General features: G+C 39.2%; 1 non-coding gene across 1 annotated transcript; it reads right to left on the bottom strand.

The window, feature by feature from the left end:
- Positions 1 to 7,836: 7,836 nt before the first annotated feature.
- Positions 7,837 to 7,943, bottom strand: LOC120102572 (U6 spliceosomal RNA). The gene has a single exon (XR_005504208.1). It is a non-coding gene; the product is annotated as a U6 spliceosomal RNA (small nuclear RNA).
- Between the last annotated feature and the right edge of the window lie 8,875 nt (positions 7,944 to 16,818).

The raw sequence follows: 16,818 nt of genomic DNA on the forward strand, positions 1-16,818 counted from the left end.
CCCTTTTAGAAACAGGTCAAGAAGTAAATACTGGGGCGGGGGAGAGTAGGTCATTTGATTCATACAGTTAGTCTAGATTAAAGCAAATGTATAAGGAAGCTCATACTATACAAATAAATAACTCATTCCTTTCAGAGTCTCACCAAGACGCTAACGATGTAGCAGACCATAGAAGTAATGTGAATAGCAAAGAGTGGCTAATCCAGTCTTCCTCTCTTTCTATAAAACAATATTAGACACTGACAACAACCGAAGAGCTAGAAAAACTCCTTATGTTCAGAACCTAAAATAATCTTATTAATATTTATGAGCCAGAGAATAAGTGATAATGGAACTTATGAAATATTTAGAACCCAATGGCCACAAAACACTACCTATAAAAGCTTTCTGCGTGGCTTTAAATTTGCAGTAGCTTCAATATAGATGCAGCAGCTTCAATATAAAGGTTATTGTTGGGGCTCTGGGGAGAGGCGAGGATTAACTTAAATAGGAGGCACGTTCGTCTGAGAAGGAAGAACCAGACAGAGAAGCTGGGGAGCCAGACTCAATAGTAGAATTCTTGCTCAACAAACACAAGGCCTGGAGGTCCATTCCCCCAGCACCTCACAGCAAACAGAGAAACAAAGAAAGGCAGCTGATAGAAGATAGGAAGGATGAGATAGAGGAAAACCCACAAGAGAAATACCTACGAGAAGAACTCGGTGGGTTTCAGTACAGACGGTGCCAGTGTTTCACAGACCCGGAATTAGAAAGGTCCTATTTCAAAGCAAGAAAACACACAACGGTTGTTTTGGTCATGTGCTAATTTCTCAGAAGGGACATGAAAAGTACATTGCTGTTTATGTCATGACTCTCCTATCATTGCTAGTTTGCATTTCCCACTTCCTACTGACATTACCACCACGAAATTTGTACCACTCTTATGTAGAGTTATTGTGCACTTTGAACAAAAATGTATGCTAATATTTTAAAACGTCAGTCAAGATGGCTATGACTCCATCCCCTCCCCCCCAAAGCAAACTTCAGTTTGTCTCGGCAACCTAACAAAGAACAACCACTTCCATTTCATTGATTACATAAATGATATTTTCTTTGCAGTTCGGTTTGAAAGACTTGCGTCAGATATTTTTTATGGGTTCACATTTCACAGGAAAGAAATCACTTAGAACCGAGTGGAGCGTAACTGAGATAAGCTCATTGTTTAACGTGTAAGTAAGACATGCTCGAGTCACTTGGGACTTTCCTGAGGACACGTGTCTAATGAGTGAAACCATCTGAGCTGGGGCCACTAGTTTCAGAGAATGCTCTACCAATATTTAAAGAGTATACAAAGTGGACAATTTTCTTTGTCCACGTTGACTGCTCATGCGTTTTTATAATAGACATGTGACTCTCTGCAAAGTCATTCCAACACAGTACATGACATGCCTGCTTCCTGCATCTCTACTTGACAGGATGTGTTCAGGAACCCGGAGTTTTGGAAGTGTTGGGATCTTGGGGTCATCTTTATCCTGGACCAATGGTATGAGGGAAGCCAGATGAGAATATGGAGGAGGAAACATAAAACACTACAATTTCCTATAAAAATGAAAACAAAGTTGAAAAACAAAAACAACAGCAACAACAAAACAAAGAAAAAAAACCAATCCCCCAAAACTCGCAGAACAAAGAACAACAATAAACAAACAAAACTTCACAAGAACTAAAACATTTGTAAATCCCCTTAAAAACAAACAAAAAAAGGGCAATTAATCACTGCAGTAGCTAAAATGTGTAACAGCCAATTTCCCCCACAGTTTTGTTTTCTATAAAATAGATAAAAGTCCATTACAAAAGACAGAACAATTGTCTAAAACCAACATGCAGGAGAAGGGGAATGAATAAAGTTTATTTTCAATAGTGTTTTAGAAAAAAACTGCCAAGAACCAGCCTAGTGTTTAAGCAGCCATTTGCTGATAGAATCTTCCACAGACCCCTCATGCTGTGTGGTACATCTCGTCTTCTGTGGGAAAGTCCTGTGGCTACCAGGAACTTAGTCATGGATTTTCTGTAACAATTCCACAAGGAGGAGAAATGTGCTGGAAATAACTGAGAAACTTCAGAACCGGAATACCAGTTATGTTTTCCCTCAAGTCAACAGAAGGTCAGACAGTGAAGGCAGGGAGAGTGAGCTGGATGTAACAGAATATGCATAACTCTTGGGGAAAACTCAACCTGTCATTTCAGAAATGGTACAAATGTGCTCTTGTCTGATCTAATTGAAAATTGATTATCCAAATTAACTGATGTCATTCGTCAAAGTATTGACAACCTTGTTCACCAAAGATGGGGCTTTAATTTCTTTTTTTTGTTTCTGTGACAAAACACCTGAAGCTGGGTACTTTACAAAGAAATGATTTTTATTTGACTAATGATTCTGGAGTCTGGAAAATCCAAACATGGCTCTGGAGTCCGCTGAGGGGTCCACAGGGTTATGTCACAATACCGTAGAAAAATAAAAAAGGGAAATGGTTGCATGCAGAAAAGGCTAAGCACATTAGGGGTCGCACTGCTTCAAAATAACCCTTCGAGCTAACCTGGTCCCATGAGTACCACTTTCGTGTTTTCAAAGATGGCACCCTTCCATGAGATTCCACGGACCTACCGCTTCTTATACTGCTACACTGGGAATCACATTTCCAGCTTATAAACTTCAGGGGACACAGTCAAACCATGCCCAACCACAGCAGGACCCATCAAACCCTCAAGTGACCTTCGTAAAAGATGTTTATTTGTCTTCTAATTAGCCTATAGTATATAGATTTCAGGGTGGGGAAGACATTGCTAATAAAAGACATACACATAATACTGAATAATTTTCAACATTCTGTCATGTCCATTTTTTAATCGTACCTTGTAAAGAACCTTATAAAATATTCTTTGTAGATTTCAAGTCAGAGAAAACAAGATTTGAGGGGGCTGACATTCCTGTACACTGGCTCACGGACTTTCAATTTTGTCATCTCTTCTACCACAGTCTCATCCTACCTCAGCTCTAGTCCTGTCCCAGAGCAGTCAACATTTTCAGGTGAAACCCCAGCTCTCAGTCTTCCAGGATAGCAGTAGCATGAACTTGCAACTCTTCCCGAACCGTGTGCTTCATGTATAGTCATGAAAGAGACTGCGGGAACGAGTGCGGCTGGTCACGCACACACACGTTTCAGTAGAGATTCTTTTCTTCGTTGGGCACAAACTCAGACTGAAAGCAAAAATCTGTTAACTGCCGCGATGTTGCCTTTCTTCCACAGTCAGAAAGACAGGTCATTTACTCTATTCCCAACAGCCTTGTGAGATTTATGCTCAGTGTTTCTCCCATCCTGCTCTGCGAGATGAAATAAAAACGAAAACTTACAATTGAAAGTATTATGTCCTGAAAAGGGCCTGTTGTATCCAAAGACAGTACTGGGCTTTCTGGAACTTTGTTTCAGACACACCATCTGAATTTTACTCTAAGATATATTTATTTTAAAATAACAAGAGAACATGATTAAAGTGATAAAATGTAGTGTTCTGGTTGCTTATTGTAGGAAACCATTGGTCTGAAAGTAACAGGGGGCATGCATGTGATTCAAACACCATTAGGTAATAATCGCCTAGTGGATGGTAGGAAACAGAGCCTGGTAAAAGATGCTAGAAGAATCAGAATAATAGAGGTGAGACATACATGTTAGAAAACTCCAATTCCTATAAGGGAAGTAGATATTACTGTAGTAGGTAACATGCAGATAACAATGACCTAGGATGGAATTTAAATATATAACAGAATGGTTGATGGGATAGAAGAGTTATCATTGGTAGGCAGAGGAAGGAGTATTCTGTACATGTAAGAAAAAAATTTATTCTCTGAAGAAAATCTCAATCTTTTTTCTTTTTTAAAAATCTTATTTATTGGGTATGTTTTACTTACATTTCAAATGTTATTCCCTTTCCCAGTTTCCTGGCCATAAGCCCCCTATTGCATCCTCCTCCCCTTCTTCTATAAGGGTGTTCCCCCTCCCCAACCACCCCTTTCCTGCCCCCCTTGATGTTCCCTTACACTGGGGGGTGGTGGTGGAGGGGTGCAGCCTTGGCAGGACCAAAGGCTTCTCCTCCCATTGGTGCCCAACAAGGACAACCTCTGCTACATATGCAGTTGGAGCCATGGGTCAGTCCATGTATATATAGTCTTTGGGTAGTGGTTTAGTCCCTGGGAGGTCTGGTTGATTGGCGCTGTTGTTCTTATGTGGTTGCAAGCCCTTTCGGTTCCTTCGATCCTTTCTCTAATTCCTCCAACAGGGATCCCGATCTCAGTTAAATGGTTTGCTGCTAGCATTCGCCTCTGTATTTGACATGTTCTGGCTGTGTCTCTCAGGAGACAGCTATATCCGGCTCCTGTCAGCATGCACTTCTTAGCTTCATCAATCTTATCTAGTTTTGGTGGCTGTATATATATGGGCTGTATACCCATGTGAGACAGGCTCTGAATGGCTGTTCCTTCAGTCTCTGCTCCAAACTTTGTCTCCATATCCCTTCCTATGAATATGTTTGTTCCCCCTTTTAAGGACCGAAGCATCTGTACTTTGGTCATCCTTCTCGTTGAACTTCATGTAGTCTGTGGATTGTATATTGGGAATTTGAGCTTTGGGCTAATATCCACTTATCAGTGAGTCCATACCATGTGTGTTTTTCTGTGATTGGTTTACCTCACTCAGGATAATATTTTCTACTTCAATCCATTTACCTATGAATTTCATGAAGTCATTGTTTTTAATAGCTGAGTAGTACTCCATTGTGTAGATGTACCACATTTTCTGAATCCATTCCTCTGTTGAAGGGCATCTGGGTACTTTCCAGCTTCTGGCTGTTATAAATAAGGCTGCTATGAACATAGTGGAGCATGCGTCTTTGTTGTATGTTGGAGCATATTTTGGGTATATGCCCAGGAGTGGTATAGCTGGGTTCTTGGGTAGTGCAATGTCCAATTTTCTGAAGAAACTCCAGACTGATTTCCAGAATGGTTGTGCCAGTTTGCAATCCTGCCAACAATGGAGGAGTATTCCTCTTTTTCCACATTCTTGCCAGCATCTGTTGTCACCTGAGTTTTGGATCTTAGCTAGTCTGACTTGTGTGAGGTGGAATCTCAGGGTTGTTTTGATTTGCATTTCTCTGATGACTAAGGATGCTGAACATTTCTTTAGTTGCTTCTCAGCCATTTGAGATTCCTCTATTCACTAGATCTGAGACACCATTTGATAAAATTTAACACCTCTTCATGATAAAAGTCCTGGAAATATCAGGAATTCAAGGTCTATACCTAAACATAGTAAAAGCAATATGCAGCAAACCGGTAGCCAACATCAAGCTAAATTGAGAGAAACTTGAAGCAATCCTACTAAAATCAGGGACTAGACAAGGCTGCCCACTCTCTCCCTATTTATTCCTGTGTTGAGGTCTGTTTTGTGACTGATTATATGGTCAATTTTGGAGACGGTACCATGAGGTGTTGAGAAGAAGGTACATTTTTTGTTGTCTTAGGATAAAATGTTCTATAAATATCTGTTAACACCATTTGGTTCATAACTTCTGTTAGTTTATCTATGTCTGTGTTTAGTTTCTGTTTCCGTGATCTGTCCATTCATGAGAGTGGGGGTGTTGAAATGTCCTAGTATTATTATATGATGTGGAATGTGTGCTTTGAGCTATAGTAAGGTTTCTTTTATGAATGTACGTGCCCTTGCATTTGGAGCATAGATATTTAGGATTGAGAGTTCATCTTGGTGGATTTTTCCTTTAATGAATATAAAATGTCCTTCCTTATCTTTTTTGATAACTTTTGGTTGAAAGTCAATTTTATTAGAAATTAAAATGGCTACTCCAGCTTGTTTCTTGGACCATTTGCTTGGAAAGTTGTTTTCCAGACTTTTACTCTTAGGTAGTTTCTGTCTTTGTCACTGAGGTGTGTTTCATGTATGAAGTAAAATGTTGGGTTCTCTTTATATATTCAGTATGTCAGTCTATGTCTTTTTATTGGGGAATTGAGTCCATTGATGTTAAGAGATATTAAGGAATAGTGATTGTCGTTTCCTGTGATTTTTGCTGTTATAGGTGAAATTATGTTTGTGTGTCTCTCTTCTTTTGGTTTTGTTGCAAGGAGATTACTTTCTTGCTTCTTCTAGACTGTAGTTTCCCTCTTTGTGTTGGAGTTTTCCATCTATTGTCCTTTGTAGGCCTGGATTTATAGAAAGATATTGTGTTAATTTGGTTTTGTCATGGAATATCTTGATTTCTCCATCTATATTAAATGAGAATTTTGCTGAATATAGTAGCCTGGGCTAGCATTTGTGTTCTCTTAGGGTCTATAATCACATCTGCCCAGGATCTTCTGGCTTTTATAGTCTCTGGTAAAATAATCCAGTGTAATTCTGATAGTTCTGCCTTTGTATGTTACTTGACCTTTTCCCCTTACTGCTTTTAACATTCTTTGTTTTGTGCATTTGGTGTATTGACTATTATGTGATAGGAGGAATTCTTTTCTAGTCCAATCTATTTGGAGTTCTGTAGGCTTCTTGAATGTTTATGGGCATCTCTTTCTTTAGGTTAGGGAAGTTTTCTTCTATGATTTTGTTGAAGATATTTACTGGTCCTTTAAGTTGGGAGTCTTCACTCTCTTCTATACCTATTATCCTTAGGTTTGATCTTCTCCTTGTGTCCTGGATTTCCTGGATGTTTTGGGTTAAGAGCTTTTTGTGTTTTACATTTTCTTTGATGATTGTGTCAATGTTTTTTATGGTATCTTTTGCCCCTGAGATTCCCTCCTCTATCTCTTGTATTCTGTTGGTGATGCTTGCTTCTATGACTCCTGATCTCTGTCCTAGGTTTTCTATCTCCAGGTTTGCCTCCCTTTGTGATTTCTTTATTTCCATTTTTAGATCCTGGATGGTTTTCTTCAATTCCTCCACCTTTTTGGTTGTGTTTTCCTGTAATTCTTTGTGTTTTTGTGTTTCTTTGGGATTGTGTTTCCTCTTTAAGGGCTTCTATTTGTTTACCTGTGTTGTCCCTTAATGGGGCTATTTATGTCCTTTTTCAAGTCCTCTATCATCATCATGAGATGTGATTTTAAATCCGAATCTTGTTTTTCCAGTGTGTTTGGATATCCAGTATTTGCTTTGGTGGAAGAGCTGGGCTCTGATGATACCAAGTAGTCTTGGTTTCTATTGCTTAAGTTCCTGTGCTTATCTCTTTCCATAAGGTTGTCTTGCTGTCTCTGACAGTGGCTTGACTTTCCTGTGAGCCTGTGTGTCAGCACTCCTGTAGACCTGTTTTCTTTCAGCCAGATCAGGGAACATAGAGCTGCTCCTGAATTTGTGTGTCCTGGAGCCTCCAGGTGGGTGGCTTGGAGGAGAAGAATTGGTCTTAGCTCTGCTCTCAGGTGTGTCAGTGCTCCAGGGCACTGACTTTTAGTTCTAGACTCAGGCAGAAACCAGAAGGTTCCTGCCACTGTCTGCTCCTAGGTTCCTGTATCCAGAGTGCACTAGGCAGGTTCCTCTTGGGCCTGAAATGTTAGCAGAAGTGGAGGTCTCCCCTGAGCTCTCAGGATTGTCCACACTTCTGAGAGTCCATCTCTCTTTCCCATAGGATTTGGGTACAGAGAGCTGTGGGACCAGTTCATTTCAGTTCTGGGCTGGGCAGAAACCTATATTCCTGTATCTTGGGCCAGGAATGTGAGCAGGAGTGGTGGTCTCCCCTGAGAGTCCATCTCTCTTACCCATGGGATTTGGGTACAGAGAGTTTTGGGACCGGTTCAGCTCTGGGCAAAAAAAAAATATGGAACACTTCACAAATTTGCCTGTCATCCTTGGGCAGGGGCCATGATAATCTTTTCTGTATCGTTATAATTTTAGTATATGTGCTGCTGAAGGGAGCACAAAAATCTCAATTTTTGTGTTTCACAGAGTGTAAGAACTCAAGCTAAACCTCACAATCTTTTTTAACTGAAGGAAACCATTCCAATGATGCAGAGTGCTAAATTCTGTATATCATTTATTTTCAAATCTTTACTTGGATTCTGTCTTAAAAGATAAATATTGTTGGGCATCTTAGTTCCTTTTCTATCGATGTGACAAAATACTGTGACCAAGACAGTAACAGAGGGCGAGCGAGTTCATGGCCATGATGGCAGGGATTGTGGCAATAGACAGGTAGGCATTGGTCTGGAGAGTAACTGATAGCTCACACCCTATTCACAAACAGGAAACAGTGGAAGCTAACTAGGAATGGCTTTGGTTTTGCAACCTCAAAGCCTACCTCCAGTAATACTTTCTTCAATAAGGCCACACTTCTTAATCCTTCCCAAACAGTTCCATTTAAAACTTGAACACAATGCTGTAAAATATATTTAGACTGCAAAATATCAACTGTAGAAGCTAACTAGCATACTTGTGATCTCACTCATTTTTAACATATATCTGTTGTACAATATGATGTAATTGCCTTCAGTTCTTATGTTATACATGAAACTCCAAACTTGTTCATTCTAGACATCTGGCATTTTATATCCTTTAATCTCCCCATTTCTTACCCACTCATACATATTTGTAGGCTCATTCTCTACTCTTTGTATGTGAGTTCTTTTCAAAACAAATATTCCTTATGTAGATAAGGCCCCACAGAATTTTTCTTTCAGAAAGCTGAAGCTGCTTAATGCACTTGTGAACAGTATGCATGAGTAGGATTCTAGAAATCCCAAGGGGAAAATGACCTCTAGGAGGCTGAGAGAAGTTTGCAGATGCTGGACCACATGAGGAATAGAATTAAGAGTCTGAGTCATTGATAAGAGACTTTGGCAAACACTTTGTAATTCCCACGAAAATAACAGAGTCTTTAAAAATAAAGGACAGGTAAAAAATGAGTTTGCCTGGAAGCTGAGAAAATGAAAATTGATCCGGCTTAGCATGAAGTCAAGCTTCGAGAAGTTAAAGGTGAGTTCTTAGTCATTTCGTTGTTTGCTTGGATGAAATGTCACACTTTTCAGAGTATAATAACAGATTGCAGTCTATACATTCTTTGCAATGTATAGGTAAAGCATCCAGCATACAATTAAAAGTTGCCAGAAATACAAAAGTATAAAGATGCAAAGTAGGAAGGACAAAATCTATTGGATAGATTATGATTTAGGATTTTATGACCTCTATCAAATTTAAGTTAAAAATGCTAAAGGAAAGTATCATGAGTGTGTGACACATGCATGTACACATACATGCATGTGTGCATACATACAAACAGACAACTTTAGGAGAGATTTAAAACCGAAATGAAACCAGTGGAAGTCTAAAGCATAAATATGCACTGAAATGCAGAGGAAAAAGATGTGAGGGATAAATGTGTAGCATTAGTAACATGAGAGACCTCGCACACATGTAAATTGATTTTTCATAATGGAAAGAATGAAGGAGAGTTTTTAATAATGGTTCAATACTTAAAAATATCAAAAACACATCACACACATACACAAAACACCACCAACAAACAAACAAACAAACAAACAAACAAACAAAACCTACTGAAAGCCAATGCTGGATGGAAAAGAATTTTAGCAGAAAGAGAGCAAATACTTAAGCACAAGGGGCAATAGAATAGTACAATCAAAGGCAATGGAAGCCACAGCACAATAGAGTGATGTTAAACAAACAAACAAAAAAAGGTTAGGTTTGAATCTAAAATGTACCATATAGGCTCATCTTTAGTGTTTGCTGTCCAGCTGGGAGAGAGATTTGGAAGATTGAAGCCTTTGAGACATGGAACCTGGGTAGGTAAGTGTCTTAAGGCTGAGCTTGTGAATACCGTCCAGTGTCTGCTTCCGGGTCCACTGTGCTGTGGGAAGACTGCTTCTCCTGCCATGGACAGAGCCACCCTGCTGTGCCTTTTCCTCCCAATAGGACCAAATTCTCATAAAACCATGAGCCGAAAATGAAAATTTAAGAAAACCATTCCTACTTTAAATTGTGGGGTATTTGGGCCCCAGAAACTCTAATAAAGTAGCAATGCATTCTGGAAGTTTCTATCAAGGGAATCATTGGATGTCACCTCAGATCAATATGAGACTATTAGTACTATCAGAATAGAACGTAAAATATGCAAAGGCTTCTAAATGTCTGATTTAAAACCTCTACCAGCTAAATACTAAAAATTCCCCCAAGAAGGAAAACTTAAGCTAGAAGTTTAGATCTCCGGGAAGGCAGAGGAAGCAGTAGAAATCATGGATGAGGTCATGTCTCCTGTACTAATAGCCCTGTGTTCTGAGAAATGTGGTTTTACACAGTTGCATTATTGAGGAAACATCACAGCTTTTGCTTATATTAGCCCAACTTACAACATCATAGGCTGTATGGAATAGCCTATTGCAGTAGGGTTACAAACTTCTGGGACTTAGCACAGCTTTGAAGTCTATAAGCAGTTGTAACACAGGGGTAAATATTGATTCATTTAATCATAGCTAAGCATAGAAAAAGATGGCAATATACAAATAGATTAAAAATAGTATGCTTATTTAGGGCACTTGCCATGAATGTGTCTGGGAAGTTTTTCTAGGTGAGTCAGGTAGTGACTTGGGAGTGAATATGAGGCCTCAGACAGCGAGGACCACTGGGAATTTAAGAACACTGTGCCCTTAGCTGCAAAAAGTGCATAAAAATATTTTTCTTTCTTCAATAATAAATAAAGTATACTACAGTGTTTTAAACTTAATAAGCCTTTCCATTTTTCAAGTTTTTGATCCTATTGTAATAACACGTATCTTAAAACACAAATGTACTTCATGGCTGTTCAAAAATATTTTTTTTCTTTTTATCCTTCCTTGCTAAGATTCTTTTTGTTTTAAATATTTTTCCCCATTCTGACAAGATCAGGTGTGTTCAGGGTAATATGGCCATAATTATTTTCTAGGCTAAACTTTCTTTGTAGTTACAAAAAAAACAAAAAACAAAAAAAAAAAAACTGAAGACAAAAACTTGAATATGCAAACACACATACTAATCTAGGCCTACAGGGTCAGATCTATTAAGCCTGCTCTTTGCAGCTCCACATCTTCCTGTAGGAAAGGAACACAGGGGGAGCTGTGGTCTTTGAGTATATCAGTGCTTTTGTTTTCTAAAGGACCTGCATTCTATAATCAACCGTAAGTGTATTTAAGCAGAAGATATATACATTGAGGATGTAGAAATATAGTCATTAGTTGTCATTAGCAAGTCTGAACCATATACAATAGAATACACTATATTTATATAATTAAGAGCTCGTGACTTTGTTTGCATTGACACCGCCATAAGCTCCTGAGAAATGCATGGACTACAATGTTATGTTTGGTAATGTGTCCGTGGGTGATAGGAATTTTGCAGCTCTATTGTAATTATCTGGTGTCAGAGATTTCTTGAGGTCTGTTGTTAATCAAAACATCATTATGCAAGTCATAAGCCTAAGTGCAAAGTTATAAAATACCATATTTGAAAGATACTTGTAAGTGAATTGATAATGAAAATAATTCATTGTAGACAGTTTTAGTGCATGTGTTGTTAAAATGTATGATGACATCAAAACCGAGAAAAGGTCAGTGTGTAAATGGAACTGTACTGCAGCAAAGTACTTTATCCATGAGAAATATAACACGAATTGAGCATAGATGAAGATACTAACATGCATGCTAATGTCTATAAAACTGGTGACAGCACACCTAAAAGCTCTAGAGCAAAAAAGAAGCAAATACACCCAGGAGGAGCAGAAGGCAGGAACTAATCAAACTCAGAGCTGAAATCAACCAAGTAGAAACATAGAAAGAATCAACAGAACCAAAAGTTGGTTCTTTGAGAAAATCAACAAGATAGATAAACCCTTAGCCAGACTAATGAGAGGACACAGAGAGTGTGTCCAAATTAACAAAATCAGAAATGAAAAGGGAGACATAACTACAGATTCAGAGGAAATTCAAAAAATCATCAGATCTTACTATAAAAGCCTATATTCAACAAAACTTGAAAATCTACAGGAAATGGACAATTTCCTAGACAAATACCAGGTACCGAAGTTAAATCAGGAACAGATAAACCAGATAAACAACCCCATAACTCCTAAGGAAATAGAAGCAGTCATTAAAGGTCTCCCAACCAAAAAGAGCCCAGGTCCAGATGGGTTTAGTGCAGAATTCTATCAAACCTTCATAGAAGACCTCATACCAATATTATCCAAACTATTCCACAAAATTGAAACAGATGGATCACTCCCAAATTCCTTCTATGAAGCCACAATTACTCTTATACCTAAACCACACAAAGACCCAACAAAGAAAGAGAACTTCAGACCAATTTCCCTTATGAATATCGACGCAAAAATATTCAATAAAATTCTGGCAAACCGAATCCAAGAGCACATCAAAACAATCATCCACCATGATCAAGTAGGCTTCATCCCAGGCATGCAGGGATGGTTTAATATACGGAAAACCATCAACGTGATCCATTATATAAACAAACTGAAAGAACAAAACCACATGATCATTTCATTAGATGCTGAGAAAGCATTTGACAAAATTCAACACCCCTTCATGATAAAAGTCCTGAAAAGAATAGGAATTCAAGGCCCATACCTAAACATAGTAAAAGCCATATACAGCAAACCAGTTGCTAACATTAAACTAAATGGAGAGAAACTTGAAGCAATCCCACTAAAATCAGGGACTAGACAAGGCTGCCCACTCTCTCCCTACTTATTCAATATAGTTCTTGAAGTTCTAGCCAGAGCAATCAGACAACAAAAGGAGATCAAGGGGATACAGATCGGAAAAGAAGAAGTCGAAATATCACTATTTGCAGATGATATGATAGTTTATTTAAGTGATCCCAAAAGTTCCACTAGAGAACTACTAAAGCTGATAAACAACTTCAGCAAAGTGGCTGGGTATAAAATTAACTCAAATAAATCAGTAGCCTTCCTCTACACAAAAGAGAAACAAGCCGAGAAAGAAATTAGGGAAACGACACCCTTCATAATAGACCCAAATAATATAAAGTACCTCGGTGTGACTTTAACCAAGCAAGTAAAAGATCTGTACAATAAGAACTTCAAGACACTGAAGAAAGAAATTGAAGAAGACCTCAGAAGATGGAAAGATCTCCCATGCTCATGGATTGGCAGGATTAATATAGTAAAAATGGCCATTTTACCAAAAGCGATCTACAGATTCAATGCAATCCCCATCAAAATACCAATCCAATTCTTCAAAGAGTTAGACAGAACAATTTGCAAATTCATCTGGAATAACAAAAAACCCAGGATAGCTAAAACTATCCTCAACAATAAAAGGATTTCAGGGGGAATCACTATCCCTGAACTCAAGCAGTATTACAGAGCAATAGTGATAAAAACTGCATGGTATTGGTACAGAGACAGACAGATAGACCAATGGAATAGAATTGAAGACCCAGAAATGAACCCACACACCTATGGTCACTTGATTTTTGACAAAGGAGCCAAAATCATCCAATGGAAAAAGATAGCATTTTCAGCAAATGGTGCTGGTTCAACTGGAGGTCAACATGTAGAAGAATGCAGATTGATCCATGCTTATCACCCTGTACAAAGCTTAAGTCCAAGTGGATCAAGAACCTCCACATCAAACCTGATACACTCAAACTAATAGAAGAAAAACTAGGGAAGCATCTGGAACACAAGGGCACTGGAAAAAATTTCCTGAACAAAACACCAATGGCTTATGCTCTAAGATCAAGAATCGACAAATGGGATCTCATAAAACTGCAAAGCTTCTGTAAGGCAAAAGACACTGTGGTTAGGACAAATCGGCAACCAACAGATTGGGAAAAGATCTTTACCAATCCTACAACAGATAGAGGCCTTATATCCAAAATATACAAAGAACTCAAGAAGTTAGACCGCAGGGAGACAAATAACCCTATTAAAAAAATGGGGTTCAGAACTAAACAGAGAATTCACAGCTGAGGAATGCCAAATGGCTGAGAAGCACCTAAAGAAATGTTCAACATCTTTAGTCATAAGGGAAATGCAAATCAAAACAACCCTGAGATTTCACCTCACACCAGTGAGAATGGCTAAGATCAAAAACTCAGGCGACAGCAGATGCTGGCGAGGATGCGGAGAAAGAGAACACTCCTCCATTGTTGGTGGGATTGCAGACTGGTGCAACCATTCTGGAAATCAGTCTGGAGGTTCCTCAGAAAATTGGACATTGAACTGCCTGAGGATCCAGCTATACCTCTCTTGGGCATATACCCAAAAGATGCCCCAACATATAAAAAAGACACGTGCTCCACTATGTTCATCGCAGCCTTATTTATAATAGCCAGAGGCTGGAAAGAACCCAGATGCCCTTCAACAGAGTAATGGATACAGAAAATGTGGTACATCTACACAATGGAATATTACTCAGCTATCAAAAACAACGGCTTTATGAAATTCGTAGGCAAATGGTTGGAACTGGAAAATATCATCTTGAGTGAGCTAACCCAATCACAGAAAGACATACATGGTATGCACTCATTGATAAGTGGCTATTAGCCCAAATGCTTGAATTACCCTAGATGCCTAAAACAAATGAAACTCAAGACGGATGATCAAAATCTGAATGCTTCACTCCTTCTCTAAAAGGGGAACAAGAATACCCTTGGCAGGAAAGAGAGAGGCAAAGATTAAAACTGAGACTGAAGGAACTCCCATTCAGAGCCTGCCCCACATGTGGCCCATACATATACAGCCATCCAATTAGACAAGATGGATGAAGCAAAGAAGTGCAGACCGACAGGAGCCGGATGTAGATCTCTCCTGAGAGACACAGCCAGAATACAGCAAATACAGAGGCAAATGCCAGCAGCAAACCACTGCACTGAGAATAGGACCCCCGTTGAAGGAATCAGAGAAAGAACTGGAAGAGCTTGAAGGGGCTCGAGACCCCATATGTACAACAATGCCAAGCAACCAGAGCTTCCAGGGACTAAGCCACTACCTAAAGACTATACATGGACTGACCCTGGACTCTGACCTCATAGGTAGCAATGAATATCCTAGTAAGAGCACCAGTGGAAGGGGAAGCCCTGGGTCCTGCTAAGACTGAACCCCCAGTGAACTAGACTGTTGGGGGGAGGGCGGCAATGGGGGGAGGGTTGGGAGGGAAACACCCATAAGGAAGGGGAGGGGGATGTTTGCCCGGAAACCAAAGAATTATTATTAAGTATTAAATAAATTTAAAAAAAAAAAGCCAGCAAGAAAAACTAGATGAAACACTATAAATGACTTTATTACTAAATATATAACAGGAAGGAAGAGACAAAAATGTAGATGGGACAAAGAAAAAACAAATAGATGGCAGACTTAAACCCAACCACACCAAGAATTAGATCAAATGTGAATAAATTCACCCTCTAATTTATGGACTCAATACTCCCAAATTGTCAGATTAAAAAAACAATGACAACTGAGACAAAACTCAATGGCATTTATAGGGGAGGTATTTTAAATGTAAGTACGTAGATTGACAGCTAAAGAATGGGAATTGAAAAGAAAGTTGCTACAATCCTATTAATATCTGTTATAGTCTAGGTATGAAGTATTTCACAAAGGGTCACACAAGTAGCCTAGTTTCTACTGCACTCAGTGTTCATATCAGGAGTTGTGGGAATGTGAATGGATCCTGAGGGCTGTACCACCATCAATGTAGCCATTGGTTGATACAGCACTTTAATACGCTCTCAGCAAGTAGGGAAACGAAAGACCTCATTGGAGAAAATTTGTTAACTGGAAGGGTATTGTCTTAGTCACGTTCTATTGCTGTGAAGAGACACCGTGACCGTGGGAAACTCTTATAAAAGAAAGCATTTATTGGGGGCTCATTTACATTTTCAGAGGTTTCATTCATTTTCATCAAGGTGGCATACATGGTGCTGGAGCAGAAGCTGAGAGCTACATCCTGATCTTCGGGGGGGGGGGGGGAAGGGAGGGAGGGGGAGGGAGGGAGAGAGAGAGATACAGAGACACAGAGACAGATAGAGACAGGGAGAGATAGGGAGAGACAGAGAGACAGAGACAGACTGGCATAAGATTTTGAAACCTCAAAGCCTACCCCAGTGACACCATTCCTCCAATAGGACCACACCTCCTAATCCTCCTATTCCTACCAAAGAATTCCACTCCCTAGTGACTAAGAATTCAGATTTATGAGTTCATGGTGGCCATTATTATTCAAACCACCACATCCCATTCCCTGGCCCCATAGTTTTGTAGACATAAGGCAAATAAATAAGTGAATAAATAAATAAATGTCCCCATAGTTTATCACAGACTCAACTCTGTTTAAGTCTCTGAGACTCGTGGCATTCCCTTATCAGTAACATCCTATAAAATAAAAAAGTTTAAAATGCAGATCATATACTGACAACATACAATGACACTGAAATGACACTGAATGCACATTACCATTCCCAGAGAGAGGAGTGGAAGCACAGCAAGGAAATATCAGACCAGCAGAAGACTGAAAAAATAGCAAGACAAATCCCGAATCCTGCATCTCCATGTCTGGTGTCAAAGCGTTCTTCATATCTCCAAAGCCTTTTGGCTTTGTTGATTACAACACACTTCTCCCTTTTGGGTTGATTACCTACCTGTTCATCAGATTTCATACTACCACTCTGGATGCTCTATCATCTTGGAGTATCCATACAATTCAGGCTTTACCTTCACAGATTCACACAATGGCCTTCCATTCAGGGACCTTCCTGAAACATG

This window comes from Rattus norvegicus, chromosome 4, assembly GCF_036323735.1.
Source record: "Rattus norvegicus strain BN/NHsdMcwi chromosome 4, GRCr8, whole genome shotgun sequence".
In the NCBI taxonomy this organism is placed as follows: domain Eukaryota; kingdom Metazoa; phylum Chordata; class Mammalia; order Rodentia; family Muridae; genus Rattus; species Rattus norvegicus.